The sequence below is a fragment of the Lissotriton helveticus genome, chromosome 6, assembly GCF_964261635.1.
Source record: "Lissotriton helveticus chromosome 6, aLisHel1.1, whole genome shotgun sequence".
Taxonomy (NCBI): domain Eukaryota; kingdom Metazoa; phylum Chordata; class Amphibia; order Caudata; family Salamandridae; genus Lissotriton; species Lissotriton helveticus.
This window is the reverse complement of record NC_136067.1, coordinates 531,608,686-531,630,749: the sequence shown is the minus strand read 5'-3', so window position 1 is coordinate 531,630,749 and position 22,064 is coordinate 531,608,686. Positions and strand designations below refer to the sequence as shown.

The 22,064-nt window shown below is 47.8% G+C and overlaps 1 protein-coding gene across 1 annotated transcript in view; it reads left to right on the top strand.

Annotated features, from left to right (window-relative positions):
- Positions 1-22,064, top strand: part of KHDRBS2 (KH RNA binding domain containing, signal transduction associated 2) — a 1,768,831-nt gene that overhangs the window by 1,410,051 nt on the left and 336,716 nt on the right. The gene's annotated exons all lie outside the window — the stretch shown is intronic.

Genomic DNA, 22,064 nt, shown 5'->3' with positions numbered 1-22,064 from the left:
ACCTGATAAATCCACTGCTTCAAACAAGCAGAGGAAATTAAGTCCAGTGAGGTCCATAAAGCCAAGGGGTCTCCAAGTGGACTTGCCACCCGAGGCGGTTCCGCTGGTGGTGGTCCTTACTGGAATCCCTATATTAGAGGTTGGAAAGAGGGAAAAGTATGCCCAGCTAAAAAACAAAACTACGCATTGGCTCAGGCAGAATCGTCCCCTTCCTCCTCATTTAAACGGCGAGAAATTACATGTTCGCCGTCTCCCATGGCTTGGAAGTAGAGTAAAGGACAAAAAGGGAGACATCATCGTCATAGATTTTAGGGACCACAGAACAGTAAGTTATATTCTAAACTGGTTTCCAGAAAATGGTAATAGCTCCATCATACCCTATGATCTGACCTATTTTTACCCCAGATCCTCATTGGTTGCTATGCCCAATCTCAGGGTCCCAACTTATTCTCAGGACAATTACTTCATACCCCTCCAAAATCGTTACGAGGCTCTTTCAGGCTTAGAGGGGGTGGATTGACTTTATCATTCGCTTGTCGTCCATGAATCGGACAGCAGAGTGTTGGTCGGGTCTGCAAAAAAATTCCAGCCAAATTCCACGCATGATTCCCACGAGCTTCATTTAAATAACTTTGTACCTCAGGACCCTGATGGCATTCTTGCCTCCAATCTTGGGGTTCCGATTATGCACCTAAACCCTGGCGACTCCGCCCCTGTCGCCCTCAACCAGGAGATGTTGGGGAGTGTTGATCCAACTAACTCTGGGCTTGGGGATGGTTTTCTTGCTCAGAGTTCCTCTCTTACAGCGGTTATGACAGAGGACGAGACGCTGAAAATAGCTAGCTGGAATATAGCTGGTTTATCGCGTAATCTGGATATGCCCGAATGGAACCTCTTCATTGAGGCTTTTGGAATATGCTTATTCCAGGAATCTTGGTGCGTGGAACCTCGTTATAAGGTTGGATATACCACCTATTTTGTTCCCGCAATCCCTCCCCCCTCGGGGAGAGGTCGCCCTTCAGGCGGGTTACTGATCTGGGTAAGTATTTCACTGGGTTATTGTATAACGGGCAGAGTCACCAGGTCTCCGGATTTACAGAGATTATCAATTAGAGGGCCCTTAGGGGGGAGGTCCCTAGAGATTTTTAATGTTTATGCTAAACCCTCAAAAGGAAGCAAGCCCTCATCGACTTTATCAGCTCTTGAAGGCGAACTTAGTTCTGGTTGTGTTGACTTACTTATAATGATAGCAGGGGATTTCAATTGCACTTTTGAACCCCTAGCGGTGAATGACAATTTGGGCTGCCAAGAGGACGATGGTAGGAGAGGTATTCCATTCCTCTCAATACCATCAATCAAGAGTTGGACCCCAAGAGCTATCCATTTAAATGCCCTGACTCTGGAACACGGTGTCAGGACAGTTAATGGTCGGACAAAGTCAGATATTGGTGGGGCCCATACTTTTAACAGAGTAGGTCATTCATCTCGAATTGACTACATTCTGTTGAACTTTAGTTTCTGGGAATTTTTGCTGGACATGGCAGTTTTGCCCTCAATTGACAGTGATCACAATCCATTATCTCTGTCACTGTCCTCTAGTTGGTTGGGTGGGAAAAATCCCCAAGTACCCCAGGCCTGGAAGTCGTCATCCGAAGTCCGCCTCTCTAACTGTGGGAGACGCCTGAAATGGGATAAGGTTGCTCTGGATGAAGGAAAGATATTGGAAATAAGATCTATTATGGTCAGCGCTCTTTCAAGTTTGGATACTGTTGCAGCAAACCCCCATGAGGTTTCTACCTTATTTGGCAACACTATTAAAGCTTTGGGTGACCTTTTTATCATACAGAACCCAGGACATAGGGCCAACAGGTTGGGGCGCCCCAAAGGCAATCCAGGCTGGTATTCTGCCTCTTGCCGAAGCGCCAAAAGAGATGTAATTAAGGCGGTTAAAACTAGGGACAGTAGTTTAATCAGTACTGCCAGGAAGACGTATGGGTGCGCTATCCGTACAGTGAAGAAAGAGTGGGAGGACCAATATTGGTGTGACCTAAAACTAGCGAGTGCTGGGAGGGACTCGGTTTCTGGGATTTGGTTAGAGCCAAGGATAAACCCATGGACCCCCTTGTACCATGTAATATCTCAGAGGCGTCATGGTTCAATCACTTTTCTAAACTGTATACAGTGGCCTCGGGCGGGGAGGACGATTGTACTGAGAGTTATTCTCTAGACTTCCTTGGGCTAGATGAGATCTGTTTGTTTACAGGGAAGGAAGTAGAGGTTGCAATCTCATGTCTTATCCCGAACAAAGCTGCGGGGCTGGACGGCCTTCCAGGAGATTTGATTCGCATCTCCAAACTAGAATGGGGAAAGCTCATAGCATCCCTACTCAATGCTAGTTTCTATGATGCCCCCTTTCCAAGCTCATGGATGGGCGCTGAGGTCGTCCCGATTTTTAAAAAAGGGAGTCGGACGACCCCGCTAATTATCGCCCTATAAGTTTACTGGACTCCACCCAGAAGGTTGCAGGCAAGGTGGTTTTGGGGAGAGTGCTACAGTGGGTGGAGGAGAATGGGATTCTTTCTGATTTCCGGGCAGGCTTCAGGGCTGGTACGGGGACCATTGAACAATCATTCCGCTTATTGTTGCTATATTGGAAGGTGGTTCTGTTGGGCAAAGGCAGTCTGTATCTCGCCTTCATAGACTTACGGACTGCCTTTGACCTAGTGCCCCGTAACCGTCTATGGAAGGTCCTATCTGACTTGGGCATGCCACGGTACCTATTATCCCTGATAATTAAGTTCCATGAAGATAATTTTGACCAGGTTCGGTGGGGAAATCAGGGCCAAAAGACTGCTAGAATATCCGTAAATAGAGGGGTCCGCCGGGGCTGTGTTTTAGCCCCCACACTGTTTTCCTTATACGGTAACGGGGTGGTGGAGCATCTTTTACAATACCCTGCAGATGCTCCATCCCTGGCGGGCAAAAGAATACCTACGCTCCTATTTGCAGATGACACCCTACTGATTTCGAAGACCCCGGTCGGGCTGCAGAGCCTCCTTGTTAGGTTCCAATCTTTTTGTGATGCAAGGGGGTTAGAAATTAATACGGGGAAGACCAAATCTCTGATCTTGAATCCCCCGAAGAAGATAGGCAGGCCTCCTGTGTTGAACTCAGTATGCCTCGAAAGGGTCAAGGAGTTTGACTATTTAGGAATCCGCCTCACCGACACTATGAGGTGGAACTGTCATCTTCAAAAAATGCTGTTAAATCACAAAAGGGTGGTGGGGGCCCTGCTTAAAGAACAGCGTTCCTCTACCTCTAAACCAATTGCCCCGGTACAGGATATCTATAAGGCAAGAGGTGTGAGCGCGGCGTTGTACCGGGCGGAGCTCTGGGGGGCGCAGAATGTGGATGAGTTAACCCGTTCAGAACACAAATTCTTGAAGGACTTGATGGGTCTACCTTATAGTACCCCCTCTGTTCCTCTACTCCTTGATATGGGATGTCGCTCTATCAAGGATCAGGCAAGGCTACGCCCTCTTCTCCTCTGGGCGCGCTTATGGAGAGTCCCGGAACTTGCCAGTTATGCGGAGGGGTTAAAATAGGTTTTATCATTGCCTGGCTGGCACAGAATAAGATGGTTAAGGGATGTGAAATGGTTGCTTGGAGAAGTGGGTCTTGGAAATATTTGGCAGTCTAAGACCGCACTCCCCAAGTCTGTCCTGAAAAAGTCTTATTGGAAATGGGTAAGGGACTCGAGAAACTTAAATCCTAATGTAGGTAGTTCTACTGTCGAATTCCTATTGCATAAGAAGGTGGCATTCCGAGAGCCCTATCTCGATATCATCACTAAACCTAGAGATAGGGCTCTATATTTTAAATTTAGAGTCGGAGTGCTGCCTGTCCACGAATTGACTGCCAGATGGAAGCCCCCCGCACAGACCATTCCATTCTGCCCATTCTGTGAGACTATGATCGAGACAGTACATCTTTTTTTTGTATGCCCCGCATACAATGCCACTTGTATTAGTTGGTTGAAACCCCTCTGCATAGAATTAGGTACAAGACATTGTGTTGAGGCCCTACGCATTATGAAATCGGATACACGGCCCCTACTTGTCTGTGGCTTGGCGAAGTTTTTTAATTGGGCTTGGCTGATCAGGTCCAAAAGGCTTTCTTACATTGTTAAATTGAGATTTTATGACTATTTTATGTAATTTATTGCCGCCATTTGTATTTTGTATTTTGATTTTTGTATAACTGTTACTTTCATGAAATAATGCTTCATATGTATTTTAAATAGGCTTTTTATGTATTTTAAATCTGTATTGTGATGCTTTTAAAGATATATTCATATCGAAATAAAGCCTACTTTGACTGACTGACTGACTATTTGTTCTCTTTGTGGCAAGTGTCTCTGATCCCAGTCCAAACCAGTTCTGCCCTCTCTGGTACAACATGACCACAGGAGGTGGAGACACCATTGAACAAGAGAGACACAGCCTATTCAGTTGCAAGTGAAACTCCTCCCACCACTCAAAATGCAGCCAAGGGTTTACATTCAAGCTATGAGTCACCCAGGAAAGGCAAGACACACGTCAGCTCTCCTTGGGGCTGTCTAAGGTGAATGTACATCCCCAGCTCCTGTCACTCCAAAGCCAGACAGTTAATACACAAACAAACAGAGTCACACAGAATGTCTAGATAAGAAAATCTCTACTTTCTAAAAGTGGATTTTCCAAACACAAAAAACATATTTAAAAAAAGATGTGTTATTAAATTCTGAGTTCAGAGAGCCTAAACTTTATTTCTCCATCGTGCCCCAACGTACAGTTATATTTACAGGATGTTACAAGGCAACTCCAATGTTAGCCTCTGGAACGGATAGCCTTTCAATAGTGAAAAACTAAATTGGCAGTATTTCACTATCAGGACATGTGACACACACCAGCACATGTCCTACCTTTCACAAACACTGCATTTAAAGGTCTCATTTTTTAATGGTTGCACTATGTTTTTTATCCACAAACAATCTTTTGACTGCTTTCTCCCTGCATTACCCCCGTTTTTAGGTGCTTTCTTCCTGCTTTTATCTCATTTTCCATGCTTTGACCTTGCTTTTCCCCCATTTTATGAGTGCCTTCTCCTTGCTTCATCCTAATTTTCACTGCTTTCCCCTTGCTTCTTCCTATGTTTTTTGAATGCTCTCTCCTCATGTTTCCCTCATTTTCACTGCTTTCTCCTTGCTTTTCCTCCCTGTTGTTTTGAGTGCCATCTAGTTGCTTTCCTCTTGTTTGCACTGCCTTCTCCTTGCTGTTCCCCCTATTTTTAAGGCCTTCTTCCCCTAATCCCTTTTTTTCATTGCTTTTTCCTTGATTTCCTATCAAGACCTGGCTGTTTGAATGAGCCTCCAAGACCTTCAAGCACCTGGATACCCTGTTCCATGAATCATCAATAACCATTATGAGGAAATGACCTGCAATATAGTCCATGGAGGGAAACTCATGGAAGCATCCAGGGTTGTGTGCTCTCGCTGTTTTGCTTCCTGCTGGCCATAGACTGGATCACGAAGACATCACTGCAAGGAGAATAAATGGAATCCAGTGGAGGGGCAGGCCTGAGGCACAGTTAAAAAGCTACTTTAGTCTATGGCACAAGGAATTCTGCTGCCCACTAGTAGCACTTAATTTATAGACCCTAGGTACATGTGGTACCATTTACTAGGGACTTTTAAGTAAATCAAATGTGCCACAAAGGTGTAATGCAACTTTACCATGTTTGAAGGAGCGAGCTCAAGCACTTTAGCTCTTGTTAGTAGGGGTAAAGAGCACCGCTTTCTAATGATAATAGACAGCAACATTTAGAGAGGGAAGTCAATACATTTGAGGGAACACCACACCAAGGATGTGAGATCTAACAGGAAACTCAGCAAATGTATGTGTGAGCGGTGAAGTTGTTTTTTCCTTCCAGCACATATTAAAAGCAAGCAGACTATGAGCACCAAGGCTGCTCACTTCTTAATGTCTCACACTACAGCATGTTGAAATATTGACAACAGAATATTTGTGCTACAAAAAATATTGTTTCCAAAATATCGAATACCAAAAAGGTCTGTCAGTCAGTCAGTCAAATAACTTTACTCAATCTTAAAATAAGATTTTGATAGTGCAGTACACCATAAAGTGCATTCTCCTAAAATATCATGGTGTCTAATTATATTTTGCAGGACATATCTAATCGGAATTTACATAAAATAATATATGCACAAATGACAATTATAAAAACAATAAAAACGCAGCTGTTTAAGAGTTTAAACCATTCCATGAAAGACCTCCAAAATAATCCCAATTCATAATATAAAAAGCATGGTTCCACATTAAATAGCATAAAAAAGTTAAAATAAGGTCTGTCCATATAGGCAAGTTTAGATTTACTATTTGTAACTGAACATCTACATACCTTGAAACTATAAATATCGTCATAGGTCCTTGCCTACAACTTTGGCATTGTTTGACCAATCTTCATGAAATTGTCCCAAAAGAGTCTCATTGTAGGTTCTGGTTGTCACGGAAAGTTTGGGGGTGATCCGTGCAGTGGAGACCGAGAAACAGGGGTGTGAAAAAGGGTATGTTTGTATTGTTAATTACCAAGGAACACTTTGATGAGCCTACAGCACAAACCTCTGTTATTTTTGGTGAATCTATCTATCTATCTATCTATCTATCTATCTATCTATCTATCTATCTATCTATCTATCTATCTATCTATCTATCTATCTATCTATCTATCTGTCTGTCTGTCTGTCTGTCTGTCTATCTATCTATTTATCTATATATATATATATATATATATATATATTACCTACTGGCGGTCGTCAGTAGGTAATATATATATATATTACCTACTGGTGGTCGTCAGTAGGTAGTTATAGTTAGGACCTAGTTTCCATAGGAAATCCGCAACATTCTATTTGGAATAACTTTGGTGCCGGTGGACGAATCTTCGCGGAATTCTCCAAGAAGATGGCCTGCCCCGCTCCGCTCCTTCCCTGAAAGTTTGGGGTTGATTCGTCAAGCGGGGGCAGAGAAAAAATGGGGGTTCCAAAACGTGTTTTCCCCATGCAATTTTCCATAGGACCTTTAGCCAGGGCTACAGCCCGAACAGCTGAACGGAATTACACCAAATTTGGCTGAGGGGTAGAGTTCGGTTCGCAGATCACCCTTTGTGTTAAATGGTGTAAATCCGTTTAGCAGTTCCTGAGAAAAGTAAAAGTAAAATCATAGATATATCTTGAGGCGCTTACGGTACGCGCACCTTTCCGAGCACGAGCTGTATGCTCATTGGCTGTCAACTGTCTGTCAACACTCCAAACCAGGAAGTGTTGGCAGCCATCTTGTGCCTCGGTAGACTGAGGCACAAGAAAACAGGGAAACAAAGGTGAAAACGAAGAAAAGGGGGCAGGGTAGGAACACCCTGACCCACTAGGCCTGCTCAGGGGGTCCCACAAGGACCCCCAAGGCCCAAAAATTATTATAATTTTTTTTAAATTGCGGTGTACGCGTACGTATGCGTACGTACGTGTACCTTTCCGAGTACGAGATGCATGCTCATTGGCTGTCAACACTCCAAACCAGGAAGTGTTGGCAGCCATCTTGTGCTCGGTAGACCGAGGCACAAGAAAGCAGAAAAACAAACGCAAAAAGGGGTCAGGGTAGAAACACCCTGACCCCCTAGGCCTGCTCAGGGGATCCCACAAGGACCCCCAGGGCCAAAAAAATGTATATTATCTTTTTAAAAATCACGGGGTACGCGTACGTATGCGTACCCTGTAAAAAAAACCCGGTCTGCTTTTTTTCAAATTAGCCCCCAGGGGACCAAATCCCAGGGGCATAGTGAAAACAGTGTGGGGGGCCCCAATCACTCCCACACTGCCCCGGGGACCGCCACCCCCGGGGCAAAGTAATTATAATAGCTGGGGGGCACACGGGCCCTCCGCAGCCCCGGGACCGCCACCCCTGGGGCTTGTATATGTATGTTGGGGGGCCTCTAAGGCCCCCACATGCCCCGGGGACCACCACCCCCGGGGCTTTTAACAGATGGGAGGGGGGCGCGTGGCCCCCCTCCTGGAGCGGTGATGGCCCTGGGGACGCCACCCCCCAGGGCTGGCTCCTGGAGTGTCCCGGGGTGCCTACCCCCAGGACACTGCTGTTTGCTGTGGTAGGGTGGGAGCCTCGAGGCTCCTGCCCTACCATAGCAAACTGCTTTGATTTTTTAAAGAGAGAGTGCTCTCTCTTTCAAAAATCAAAGCGTATTGCTATTCTGCATGGGGAGAAGCATGTTAGTTGCTCCCCAAGCAGAAAAGCAGGATGCGGGGAGCCGTCATGGACCGTGGGGGGCTTAGCGTCACCCCCACGGTCCCCAGCAGAGACGGCAGGCCCTGGGGGATAGGGTCCCCCCTCCACCATTGTTTTAAAGTACTGGAGGTTCCTGGTGGGCTAGTTGGCCCCCAGTGACCCCCAGTATGCAAGGGGAATTAGTTCCCCCTCTGCAAACGTGCCAGGGGGCTGAATTGCAGAGAGGTGTAAAAAGGGGTGTGGCCTCATTACATCTCTCTGCAACGCACCCTCCTGGCGCATACTGGAGGTTACTGGTGGGCTAGTTGGCCCCCAGGGACCCCCAGTATGCAAGGGGACTTAATCACCAACTTAGAACATGCTACAGGGCGCGTTTGCACAGTGGTGAAGGTAGGGGGCGGGGCATGAGGTGATGTGAGTGCGAACATGCCCTGTGGAGCGTTTTAAGTTGGGGAATTAATTCCCGTTCAATCTAGAGGTCCCCCAGGAGGCAACTAGTCCAACAGGTATCTCCAGTAAGCGCCACGGAGCTGTGTTGCAGAGTGTTGTAAAAAGGGAGCGTGCCCTTTGAACACCTCTCTGCAACACAGCTGCCTTGCGCATACTGGAGGTACCTGGTGGGCTAGTTGGCTCACAGGGGAACCCAATCTAAAACGCGCCACAGGGCGTGTTTGCACACATATTACCTCAGGCCCCACCCCCTTCCTTCACTATTGAGCAAAATATTTCTGTAAATTCTGCCGAACTACGAATTCCGATTTACTCACCTGTTATCACAAGAAACGTCAGTGCTGCTTCTTTGAGCGCACTACTGATCCTGAAAAGTAATTCTAACCATCCTTACAGTAACTTGAATTTCCTTCTACAGGATATCATTGCCTGATATATAAAATATATATAAATTAAAAAAAATATTAAATAAAAAAAATATTACAATTTCAATATTGTTTTAAGAAATTATTTTTCAAATTATATAAAAAATATGTAATGTAATTTAAAAAATAAAATATCTAAAAATAAATAATTTAAAAATAATGTAGTAAATCAGTATACAAAATAGAACAATTAATACATTTAAAATTATCATTTACAAAACCTTTGAAATTCTCTGAAAAAAACCATAGGTTTCAGCCACGTTATAGTTAGGAATTAGCATTTAAAAAATCTTAGAAATTCACTGAAATAAACATAGGTTTCACACACGTTATAGTTAGGAATTAGCATTTAAAAAACCATTTGAGATGTCATCAGTGATTAAACTTCTGAAAAAGGATTGTGCACAACTGTTTTTTTAGCGTGGTTTCTAAATGTATGTCGTGCTCCAGTGATACTCTCCCTACCCGGGAGTGTTTAACGTATAATCTTGAGGTCGTAGTGTCAAGTACTCTTGGGCTGTCTCACTGTGCACTGATAGAAGCCATAGAGAAGGCGCTTTTAAAGATGGAATATCGAGAAGAAATGAAAGTATTACTAATGGAACTTTTGGATTTCACACTCATGCACAGCTATTTTACCTGGAATGATAATTGGTACCTCCAAAAAAGCAGGATATCTATGGGGAATTGTGCGGCCCCCACATACGCAAATATTTTCATGCATGAGTTCGAGGAGACACATATCTTGAAAAATGAAAGATGGAATGAACATATAATATTATATGTACGATTTATCGATGACATTTTCACCATTTGGCAAGGCACAAAAGAGGAACTGGCTTTTCAAATTGAAAAACTCAACCAGATAGATGAGAGAATCCCATTTACCTCAGAAATACAAGATAAAACTATCCATTTCTTGGATGTTGAAATAACTAGACACCCTACGGGATTTTCAACAAACCTTTACAAAAAGAAAACAGACAGAAACAACATTTTAAGGTACGAAAGTTATCATCCTAACCCACTTAAACTTCACCAACCGTATTCTCAATTTTTGAGGCTAAAAAGGATCGTCTCGAATCTAAAAGAGCTTTCCACACAGAACACAATAATGACCACACGTTTCAAACAACGTGGATACCCTGACAAGGTCATATAAAATGCGATCGAAAGAACTACGAAAAGATCTAGAGAGGATCTATTTGAAGCCAAACCAGCAAAGGATGACAATAGAATCACGTGTGTGACTAAATACTCAAACATGAGTCAACAATACAGAAAGATCATCAAATGACATTGGGAGATCTTAAGAGTGGAACCAGATTTTAACAACATTTTTGCACAGGACCCACTATTCGTGTATATGAGATCAAAGAACATAGGAGAAATCCTGAAAACACCGACAGAAGAAGACCATACTAGATATATGGGAACCAAACCATGTTGGAATTGTAGTAATTGCCACAATATAATAACAGGAAATACAATAACACATCCAATGAAAGGACATAAAATTCAATGGAAAGTAAACGTGACATGTGATACTATGAATACCATCTATATGTTAAAATGCCCATGTGGAAAGGTATATATTGGACAGACAAAACAAAAACTGAAAACAAGACTATACTGGCACAAAAGTAACATAAGAACACAAATGATGAAATCGACAATAGCCTCTCATTTTTTGGAGGCAAAACACCAGATAAGCCAATTAAGAGCCTGCATTCTGGAGGTAATCATAAGAACTGAAGGCAAAGATAACAAAAAGACTCTTTTGAAGAGGGAGAATCATTGGATATATTATCTAAATACCCTAAAAACGCATGGGTTAAATGAGAGGGTCGAACTTTTGTGCTATCTATAGCTTTCATTGATTGAGTATCTGTTATAAATCACTGTTGTATATATTGTTTACTCATTACCAATGTCTAACTTACATGAAAACCGATGTTGATTTTTTAAGTTACTTGCTCATATATACGGAAGTATTCTTTAGATCCAGTGACACAATTAGGACAACCCTATTTTTTCATAAAAAATGTTTCACTTAACTTTACACACACATAGCAGCGCAGATAGCATATGCACGCCCCTTTAAACGAGGTCCGTGAGAGCCAATTAACAATAGACGTCACACGCGCGGCGTAACAGTTTAGAACAGCAGCATTGTCTTTCTTTCACAAAGTAACGGAGAACTGGAGAAAGCGGCACGATAGAAGACTCGGTAAGCGCTTTGGCTAATATATTTCACACACGTAGAGAGATCGCCATGTTAACGAAAAGAAAACGGCAATAGCTTTTATTGCGAGCGTTTGGAGAAAGCGCATGGAAATAGCACGAGCATTAGAACGATCATTACATGTAAAAGAGGGCATCGCGCGGGAAACTTTAAAAGCTTCATGTCGGGGAACTGTTTAATGTGCAGGTTCGGTTCCTTTTATATATAAATAAACACACACATCATATGGTATTTGAGATGAGCAGCAGAATTGGCGTTAACATTTGTATGAAAGTGGCGGCATATTAATCGACAAATTTTCTCAGCATTAAAAGGAATGTATCTTTTTGTTTAGATATCCCCTGATGAAGGCTAATCTAGCCGAAATGCATTGGGAACAGTGTAACATGAATTAAAAAAGGACAACAATGCATTATGGGACATTGTAGCCGAATGTACAACAACTATGCAAGAAGTATTAAACCAGTGTGAAGAAAACACTATATGAAATAGTTGGAAATAAAAAGACAAACACAAGAAGAATAAATTGTGCAGATTCATTTATTTAGCACACCTAGTCAGTGCACAGTGAGACAGTCCAAGAGTACTTGTAACTGCGACCTCAAGATGTCATCAGTGATGTTACTGATCATGTCATGAGTGTTGTAATATGTGACGTCATCAGCAGTGCATTGCGGGCGTGCGAGTTATAGTTAGCTGAACTAACTATAACGGGGGAATTTCAATGGTTTTGTATGAGTGAAATGTCCAGCTAACTATAACATGTGTGAAACCTATGGTTTTTTTGTGAATTTCTAAGGTTTTTTAAATGCTAATTCCTAACTATAACGTGTGTGAAACCTATGGTTTTTTCAGTGAATATATATAAATACATATATATATATATAGAGAGAGAGCGCGAGAAAGAGATTTGAGTAAAGTAAACCTATAGTTAACTATATTAACTTACTTTGTTCATATTTTAGCCACAACATCTTTGTAGCAGGATAATCTGCAGTCAATAATAAGGTGAAATACCACCTCACACATTTATAAATCCATAATATATGGCACATATAGCATACAGCCCATGAATAATTTAGAAAAAAGGATGAGTTTGTGATGTCAATTTCCATAAGACAGTACTGCCTGGCAAATCTTGCATGTTACATTTGTCAGGAATACGCTCCACAGGATCCGGTTGTAGCTCAAAGGGGTCCACCTCCTAATGTTACCAACTCCCTGATTAGTATATACAGGGAATTTGAACCATTAGGCGAGGGAAAAAACAGGGAAGGGAAGGGAACTGCTGGGATGTTAGGCTCTGAAAGACATAAACATACAAATAACATTAATCAAAGCATCAGTCATAAAAATCTATTTTCTCATCAATTCTCGCTATGAGGAAGATGTAAAGGAAGAATGAAAACACACCTCCAATGGTGAACCAAGTTTCACACCTCAGCAGAGCAGGACACGTAATAAAGCATAAACCCAAATGCACGACATACAAGAAGAAAGGATCTAGACTGGTAATCAAGAGAATGGGTTAGGATAACTCTCCAATAAACACGACCTGGAAAAGGTAGTTGCTAGGACAATGTCTGGTCATATGTCCTCCTTGTTATCACAATATATTATGGTTTCATATATCGTGAGTGTGCTTAGTACCACATTGCAATCCAGACAGTACCCTTTGGAAATGTTCCAAAACTAAAAGTAGAAAGGTCTATTTCGACCTAACACACTTGAGTCACAAATGTACATCCATTAACGGTAACGCGTGGCGGAATACACACTGCGCTCCGTTTGTCATCAAAAATCAGTAGATTATCGTCCAGTAACATGTAGCAGCCACTACAATGTTCTGTGACAGAATCCAAGTGTTCGTAGTTGCTAAATCGGTAACGCGTGGTCCGCCGACCCACTACGTTCCGTTTAGTGATCTTAAGCGCAGTCGCGCCTGAGGGACAACAAACAAATGTGGAAACCAGCCGGTCTCCAATTGCAGAAACGGTAGCGCGTGGTCGGATAACACACAGCGCTCCGCTTCAAGCAGCAGGGGCAGCCGCCCCTTCAATGCACCAGACAGCTGTAGCAGTACCTGAGAGGAGAGGACGCGGAATCTCCAAGCAGCACAAGAACATCAACGTGGAGCGTCCGCTCGCTGAGCAGACAATCAGTCGACAGGAAACAAACACAGAATAACGCGCATGCTCCGAAGCGCGAGCAGACAGGAAATACCCCATTGTCGCAAAGGCACATTGGGATTGTAGTCTTAACACTAGGTAGGCGCGGTGAGAGGAATCCTGACAACATTGGTGGCATTACACTTCTTTTGCCCCTCTGGAAAAGTAGAACATTTCCATACGATGATTGTGTATCTTTTGGGAGGGTGAGGTTCTGGTAGAAATTGTTCAGTAACAAAATCATCAGAATCAGATGATTTTTGCAGTGGTGTAGCCATTTTCGATTCCAAAAAAGAAGTTCAGGTTTCCAATGAACAAAAAGTGATATTCTTTTCAGGATAGGTCTTTTTGTAAGGAAGGTCTAAGAAGAGTAATTGAAATGGGTGGGGTTCTTCAATAGTTAGAACAGTAAGTGTTATAAACCAATTAAATCTCTTTTTTTTGGTCACATGGGATCCGCGTTGGGTGCGTACACGCATCACGCATCTAGCACGACTTCTCAAAATTTCATTTAAAAGTAATATTAGTGGGGGCGTGGCTTCGGCGGCGATGTGGTGAGACGCACCTTCGTTGAGCTCCGGTGCCCTGCAGCCTACATGAGCATTTCTTAGTGGAGCTGGGGCGCTGAACTGCAATCCCGGGTGTGCTGGCCATACCCTGAGTGTTGGGGCACCCGCGGGGAGCAGTGGATTGCAGGACGGCTGTGTTACGGACTGGCGGACCGTCGACGTCTTCCCGAGGAGCGATGTCCGCCATTTTGAGCCGCCCATCAGGGGGGCCAATTTGCGCCCTGAGGCCTGCTTGGACTCCCGCTCGAGGGTCCCGGCCTGGGAGACCACAGCGGGCTGGGTCTGAGCCGGTGGTGGAGCGCTCCTGAGCTGAGCCTTGGCCCAGGGGTTGCCGTGGTTCGGAGCGGCGGAGGAGCGCTGTGGAGGGTGGAGACGCAGCCTGGTGAGGCCCTCCGTGAGAGGAGTACTGCGGCCGGATGGCGGCTGGCCCTGGGGTGCGATCCAGTGCACGGGCCGGCCTTGCTTCGTGACTCTTCAGAGGAGGCGGCAAGGAACGGTGAGTCGGTGTACCCGGGTGTGGCGGCGTGGCCTCCCAGCCGCAGAGCGCTGTGGCCTACAGACGGCTGACCCAGAGGTGGTGGAGGGCCCGAGGCGCGGGCCGGACCTGCCCGGAGGAGAGCGGTAGGAGCGGCGTCCCCCGGCCCTCCCACGTGGGGGACAGAGAGGCCCGGCTGCGGCACACGTAACACTGCAGAGGACAGCGTGGACCTCGGGGAGGCGGTGTGAGACAGGTGACAGGGGCTCAACAGCTGTTTTGGGGGGCCCGTGCTGAGGTGCCTGGTGAAGTGAGGCAGATCGGCGGGGCCCTCACGGGTGAGCAGCGGAAGGTGAGCTGCGTGGTGACCCTGCAGAGGCGATGGCGGGTCATCGGGCCTGTTGAAGAGGCGGCGTGGTGGGGGATCGGGGGCCATTGCTGGTAGCATCGACATTGCCTGCTGCTGTCCCTCGGAGTCCTGCTCCCCGGCCTCCCCGCGCCGCTAACTGGTTGCCAGATGTGCCCCCTTCTTGACGTGAGCGGTGAGCTGCCCTGGGGTCCTGCGGGCGAGCGCCGCCATCTTGTGGCCTGATCGGGACGGTATGCGCTCCTGCCTGTTGGAGTGTAGTGGTGCTTGGGGCCCCTGTAGTTGAGCGCCGCCATTTTGAGGTCCGGCCTGGCTGTCCCCCAGGGACTGGTGCTATAGAGCCTGCACTGCCACCTTGGGCCTGGGAAAAGCTTGAAGTAGACTGGTGGTGCGCAGGTTGTGTGGTGGGGGAACTAACCCTATGTGGCCTGGTGGCGGCTGGCCGTGGAAGTGCTAGTGGCGTGGACTAGTGCTCCCTTTGCCCCCTGAGTATCTCCTGTTCATCGGCTGGCCCTACTTCTAGCGGGGTCTGGGGGTGCTTGTGGTGCTTGAGTTGGTTTGGCAGCGACCAGGATGCAACGCCCGTTGTAAACAGAGCCCGCATTTTGAACCGATTGGCGAGTTGTCGTGGGGTCCTGTGGGCGAGCGCTGCCATCTTGAGGCCCAGCCTGGAGGTTTCATGTTGGCGCCTTGTGTCGAGCGCCTAGGAGTCCTGCAGGGGAGTGCTGCTGTCTTAGGGCCTGATTTGGATGCCCCCCCAGGGACTGGCGATGCTACAGGGGCCCCCCCATCCTCTTGATTATGCTGCTGCCTTTGGCCTTGGAGGGAGCTTGAGGCAGACTGGTGGTGTGCCGGCAGTGCGGTGACAGACTCTACCTTTTGAGGTGCTGGGGTCTGGTGGAGGCTGACTGTGTCAGTGGCAGTGGCGCGGACTGGCGCGCTCTTCGCTTGGGTTATTCCCTGAGTGACTCCTGCGTGCCGACTGGCCCTAGTCCTGGCGGGGTCTGGGAGTGCCTTGCAGTGCCTGAGCGGGTGAAGAAGCGGCTAGGCAGAAGCATTTGTTATATAAAGATGTTTCTTCATGTACTGTTGGCTTGTTAATAGTACCCATGGTGAAGGGAGGTTGCTGCAAGTGGGTGGACAGCGCACCCCCGGTCTGCCAAACCCGAACTCTTGGTGGGGGCTGTGCTGCTCGCTTGTTCGAGTCAGGGGCAGGGGGGAGCACGTGGCTTGGTAGGGGGGGCCTGCTACCTGTATAGCAGTTCTCTGTGTTTGCTGTCTCTGGGGGGTTTGGAGGCTTACGGAGGGTCTTGACTCACTTGGTCCTCTAGATACTCCCCACCTTATTGCCCGTTAGGCTTTTTGAGGGCGGGGTTTGGGATTGGACCTTCCCTGGACACGCTGCTTGACTACTGCTTGACTACTGCTGCAGACCTGGCGATGACGCGATCCAAAGAAAGCAAAGCCGAGCCGACGGCGGCCTACAGAGGCAATTCAATTGTGGCAATGTGGGGTAAAGCCGGGGCATCGGCGCCTGTTGAGGAGCCACCACAAGCTGCTGGAGACACACTGCCAGTGACCCAGGCCTTTATGTCCTCCTTCATGTCCGAACTCAAAATGGAAATAGGCTCGCTACGTTCTGAGGTGCACTCCTGTGTACGGGAACTGCGGAAGGAGGTCACCAATCTGGGGGACCGGGTGGATGGACTGGAGAAAACAGTTGATGCTCGTACGGAGGATCAGAAGCAACTCTGGCAACGCCTGGCGGCACTGGAAGAGCAAAATATAGAACTACAAGTCAAGCAGGAGGACCTAGAAAACCGAAGCCGCCGGAACAACCTCCGTATCCGGGGGGGTCCCTATCGGGGCAGAGGGGAAGGACATCATGGCCTACGTGGCGCAGACATTATAGCACAAATCAAGTCCCTCGAAGGGGACGGACTAGGGCCGTCATCACACCCATCCACCCGGTGACCCCTCGACTAGCAGCAAGCCATGCAATGATACCGGCACCTCCGCTGGCGGTGGCCTCTCTCCCCTGGATTTGCCCTGGGTAGCCAAACTTACTCCCGACTGGGGTGGTGGGACACCGGGGCTCTAGTGATGTTAGCACTTGAGACAACTGTAGACCCCCCCCCCAGGCTGTTCCCTAGGGAGTGACATCTCTGAGTGTGTCCGAACCCTTGGGTAGAGGATGCCCAGTGACTGGAACAGTGCAGTGTGGCCCTGTTGGCCTTTGTTGACCTCCTTTGCTGAGTGGCCTGGTTGGTCGCCTTTAGAGCTCTTGATCTTCTCTCCTTCTCTTGGCTCTTTACTGTCCCTCTTTATCCTCTATTCTCTTTCTTCTGTGTGCGATGGGTGGGGAATTGGGAGGCAGCAGCCTTTCGAGTGGGAGGGGATGGTAGAGGTCTCTTCTGAGTCCATAACATTGCAGTGGCGGGGATGGGCCCCGCTGGACGCACAACATGACCGCAAACTTGCCTAAACCCTTAAAGATCTTAACTCTTAATGTTAAGGGCTTGAACTCCCCCAACAAGTGGAGGCAAATATGGCGTTACCTCCTCCAGCAGAGCCCCGACGTCATATACTACAGGAAACTCACTTGTTGCAAGCGGATACAAAGCGCATGGCGCACCCTAAGTACCCTCTCCAGTTTTGGGCTACGACTGACTCTAAAACGGCGGGTGTGGCAATATCGTGCAGGAATGGTTTCAGACGGGGGGCTACTAAGCCTTTTAGGAGTGGAGATGGGTGTTTTCTTAAAGTCACATTTGAAGTCGGGAGGCAAAGGTTCACTCTATGCAACGTCTATGCACCCAATCAGATGCAGAATAGATACCTCCAGACACTTTTGCGGGAACAGATACCATGTGGTAACTCCTCTTTGGTGTTGGGAGGCGATTTTAACTTAGTCTGGGATCCAGACACGGATCGTAGTGACTCTTTGTTCAGTGGAGTCGGGGCCATGTCCTCTGCACTGCGTACTCAGATAGCAGAACTGGGGCTGATAGACGCGTGGCGCTACCATTGCCCGGGGTTGAGGGACTACTAATTCTACTCCCACATTCATCGCTTCGACTTTTTATTTGTAGCGCATGATTTGGTGCGGGACATGCTAGGTGCCTCTATGTCGGACATCTCATTGTCTGACCAGGCTTATGTTGAGCTGCTCCTGCAGGACCCGGCCGCTTGCCCTGCTCGGAAGGCGCGTTGGTGTTTGCCGCAGAGTATTCTCCGGGATGCAGCCGACGTTAAAAAGCATCCGGCTGCCATTGACTCTTACTTTACTACTAATGATATCCCGGAGATGCCCTTTCCTGTGGTGTGGGACGCCTTCAAGGCCACGACGCGGGGCCATATTACCTCTTTTTCGATCGCGCGTAGGCGTGAAGCTGGTAAATTAGAAGACAGCTTGGCGAAGGATATAAAGCGTGCTGAGCTACAGGATCGGGAGCATTCTTCACTAGCGTCCAGGTGGCGGCTTGCCAACCTAAGAGGGCAGCTCAGGCTCTTGCGCACTAACAAGGCAGAGCACTCTCTGCTGGCGCTGAAGCAACGCTATTTTGAGGGAAGAGATAAGGTGGGCCGTTTGTTGGCGGGGGGACTGAGGGCACATGCGGCCAGGGCCCACATAGCCAATGTCCAGCTCCCGGATGGGAACAGGGCTATTTCGGAGAGAGACAAGCGCGAGGCATTTCGGGGCTATTATGCCGCCCTGTATCAGAGGGAGACTCCCTCTACGGCTGCGGTCAAGACCGTTTTCACTAGCTACGAGGGGATGCCAATGCACCCATTATGTGCGAAGTCTCTAGAGGACCCTATCCTCGAAGAGGAGATAACTGCGGCCGTGAAGGACCTCCCTTTGGGGAAAACCCTGGGGCCGAATGGCCTGCCCCTGGCCTTCTATCGCATGTTTCAGTCGCAGCTTTGACCTTACCTTCTGAGGTTGTTTAACTCTTTCACGGATTTCGAGGGGCCGTCATCCGACATGGGCATGGCGGAGATTGCGTTGATACCAAAGCCGGGAAAGGATCCCACGCTGTGTGCATCCTACCGCCCATAGCTTTACTGAATACCGATCTCAAAATCTACACTAAGCTTCTCGTGAAACGTCTAGATGCCTATATGCCGGGGCTCGTGGACCCGGACCAGGCCGGCTTCATCCGCAACCAGCAGGGCGCGGACAATGTGAGTAAACTTGCGCACCTGGTGGAGAAAGTGCACCATTGACGAATCCCGGCCTGCCTTCTGTCGCTGGACGCGGAGAAGGCTTTTGACCGGGTGGACTGGACCTTCCTTCGGGCGGTCCTGCAAAAGGTTGGACTGGGTCCGAAGATGATCACGAGGATCATGGCTCCATATATAGGGCCGCAGGCCAGGATTCAGGTCAATGGTCAACGTACGGCGCCGCTCACTATTCATAGGGGTACCAGGCAGGGGTGCCCTCTTTCGCCCCTGCTCTTTGACCTTGCAGTGGAGCCCCTTGCAGAGATGATTTGTCGAGCGCCCGACATTCATGTTATCACCCACGGCGGCTGGGAAAACAAGGTGGCGTTTTTTGCGGGCGATCTTATTCTCACTCTTACGTGCCCTCGTGAGTCTCTCCCGGCACTACACAAGGTCCTCGATCTCTTCGAGAGGGCCTCTGGCCTCAAGATCAATCACGACAAGTCCTTGCCCTTAATCTTACCATCCCGAAAGAGGAGATACCCCCCCTGAGAGGCATGCTACCATATCAGTGGGCTGAACGCCATGTTCGCTATCTAGGCCTTCTGCTTGGACACATGGACATCAGCGAACTGGCGGGAGTGTCGCAGGGCAGTCCTCGACGACCTACGGTGGTGGAGACTTCTGATGTTGTCGTGTTTGGGCAGACTCAACGCCATCAAGATGTCTGTCCTCCCCAAAATCTTGTACTTGTTCCAGTGCCTCCCCACTCCTGTCCCACTTCATTGTATACGAGGCCTGCAGCGAGAGCTCACGTCCTTTATATGGGGTGGAAAGTGGCACCGGTTCTCACAGAAGCTCCTTATGACACCGCGAGATAGGGGGGACTAGCCTGCCCTAATCTAGTGGACTACTATTGGGTTTCGCACCTCTGCTACGTGGTGGGATGGGGGTGAGGGAGAGTGAGAAGGGATGGTTGCATATGGACCGAGTGGTAACGGGGCAAACCATCTGGGACCTGGCGTGGCTACATCGGGCGGTCCGATCTAAGAGCACTTATATGGCGGTGCCCACGAGGACAGTCCTAGAAATATGGGACAACGTAGCAGTAGCAGTGTCCAGGGGTCTCACCACGTTTCCGTCCCCACACACCCCCATAGCGGGGAACCCGCTTTTCCCACCAGCCCATCGAACCCGCGCCTTCGACACATGGACGCAAGGAGATTGCAGGGTGATCTGCAACCTATACAAAGGGGCCACGCTTAAGACCTTTGATCACTGTCGGGAGGAGTTCCGTGTACCACCAGAGGCGAGATTGCAGTATGCCCAGCTACAACACTGGGTCTCTGAGGGAGGAATGTATCAGGCAGCTACACGCGAATTTACTCAATTTGAGAGGTTGGTTCAAAAGGGCTGATCTCTCAGATCTACCAGATTTTGCAACATCCGCCGACCACACCCTCTCACCCATATCAGCGCCAATGGCAGATGGCGATCGGCACGGACATCGAACCTTCGCAGTGGGATAGACTTTGGCGAGACATCCCCAAGATATACCGGAGCATCCCGCAGAGAGAAAACACATACAAGCTCTTGACTCAGTGGTACTATATGCCTCAGCGACTCCATAAGTTGTTTCCCGCTTCCTCTCCCCTGTGCTGGAGGTGTCGGTCTGCATCTGGGGATTTTGCTCATGTCTGGTGGGCATGCCCAACACTGACCGTTTTTTTGAAGGAAGGAGGTCCTTAGCCATATCAGGGGGGTGCTGGTGTTTCCCCTGCCTGAAGCCACAAGCACGATCTTACTTGGCATCAAACCTGCCTGCCTTAAGGCACTCACCCGCAGTGACTGAATCCTGACGCTCCAGATGCTGGGAGCGGCTAAACAGCTTATAGCTCTATACTGGAAGAAAACTGAAGCCCCCCCAATTGCAGCCTGGTTTGTACGGCTCTGGTACGTCATAACGATTGATCTTTTTACAACGCGACTGCAAGCATGTGACACGCGATTCAAGGCAGTCTGGCAGCTACTAGTCCAATGCCTTTTCTCTATTGAACATGCGCGTCCCATGCCTACCAGGCTCAGTACGCTGCGCCTCTTTGAAGATGCCCTTGTTCCTCCTGACCCCGGTAGGATACTTTCCTAGATGCCCCCAAAGGAATGGGCATTGTCTTGGACCTTCCCTGTTGCTCCCCCTTAGCGCACACTATCTTTGCTGTTGCTGTCCTCTTCTCTTCTCTCACCTCTAGAGCGCTCCCTTCCCCCGTTTCTCTTTCTCTTCTTTTTTTTGATTCTTGGTTACTCCTGTGGATATTGAGCCCCGTTAGGCTGCCTTTAAATGTTGGGCTAGTTGCCCGTTCACCTCTTTTCATTGATCTGGGAATCTGGATTGTCTGCATATCTGAAAGATACAACAGCTTGCATTATGTCACGCGGCCGGCCCCAATGGGGTTGTAGGCAAGACGCTGTGTTAAACATTGCTTTCTTGTGCAGGCCCTGAGGGCCCAACGCTGAGTTACTTCGCAGCCGGCCCTGTTCAGGGTTGTAGGCTTAACGCTGTGTATCACCAAATCTGCAGCAAGTGTTCTTGCCTGATAATAAAATAGACTTGAATACAAAGGTAATATTAGTTTATTAAAACTAAAAGAATATTATTTTTCCCCTTAATTTATATATTAAATACATATATATATATCTATATCGATCTTCTTTTATATCAAAAATTTCACGGAAGTCGTGCGCCCACCGCGTTGAACATGTACATGACAGCATGCAGAAACAAGCGCGCGTGGTGTGACGTGATACGCATATGTTGTGTATGCGCTTGAAGTCACTTACAGGTTG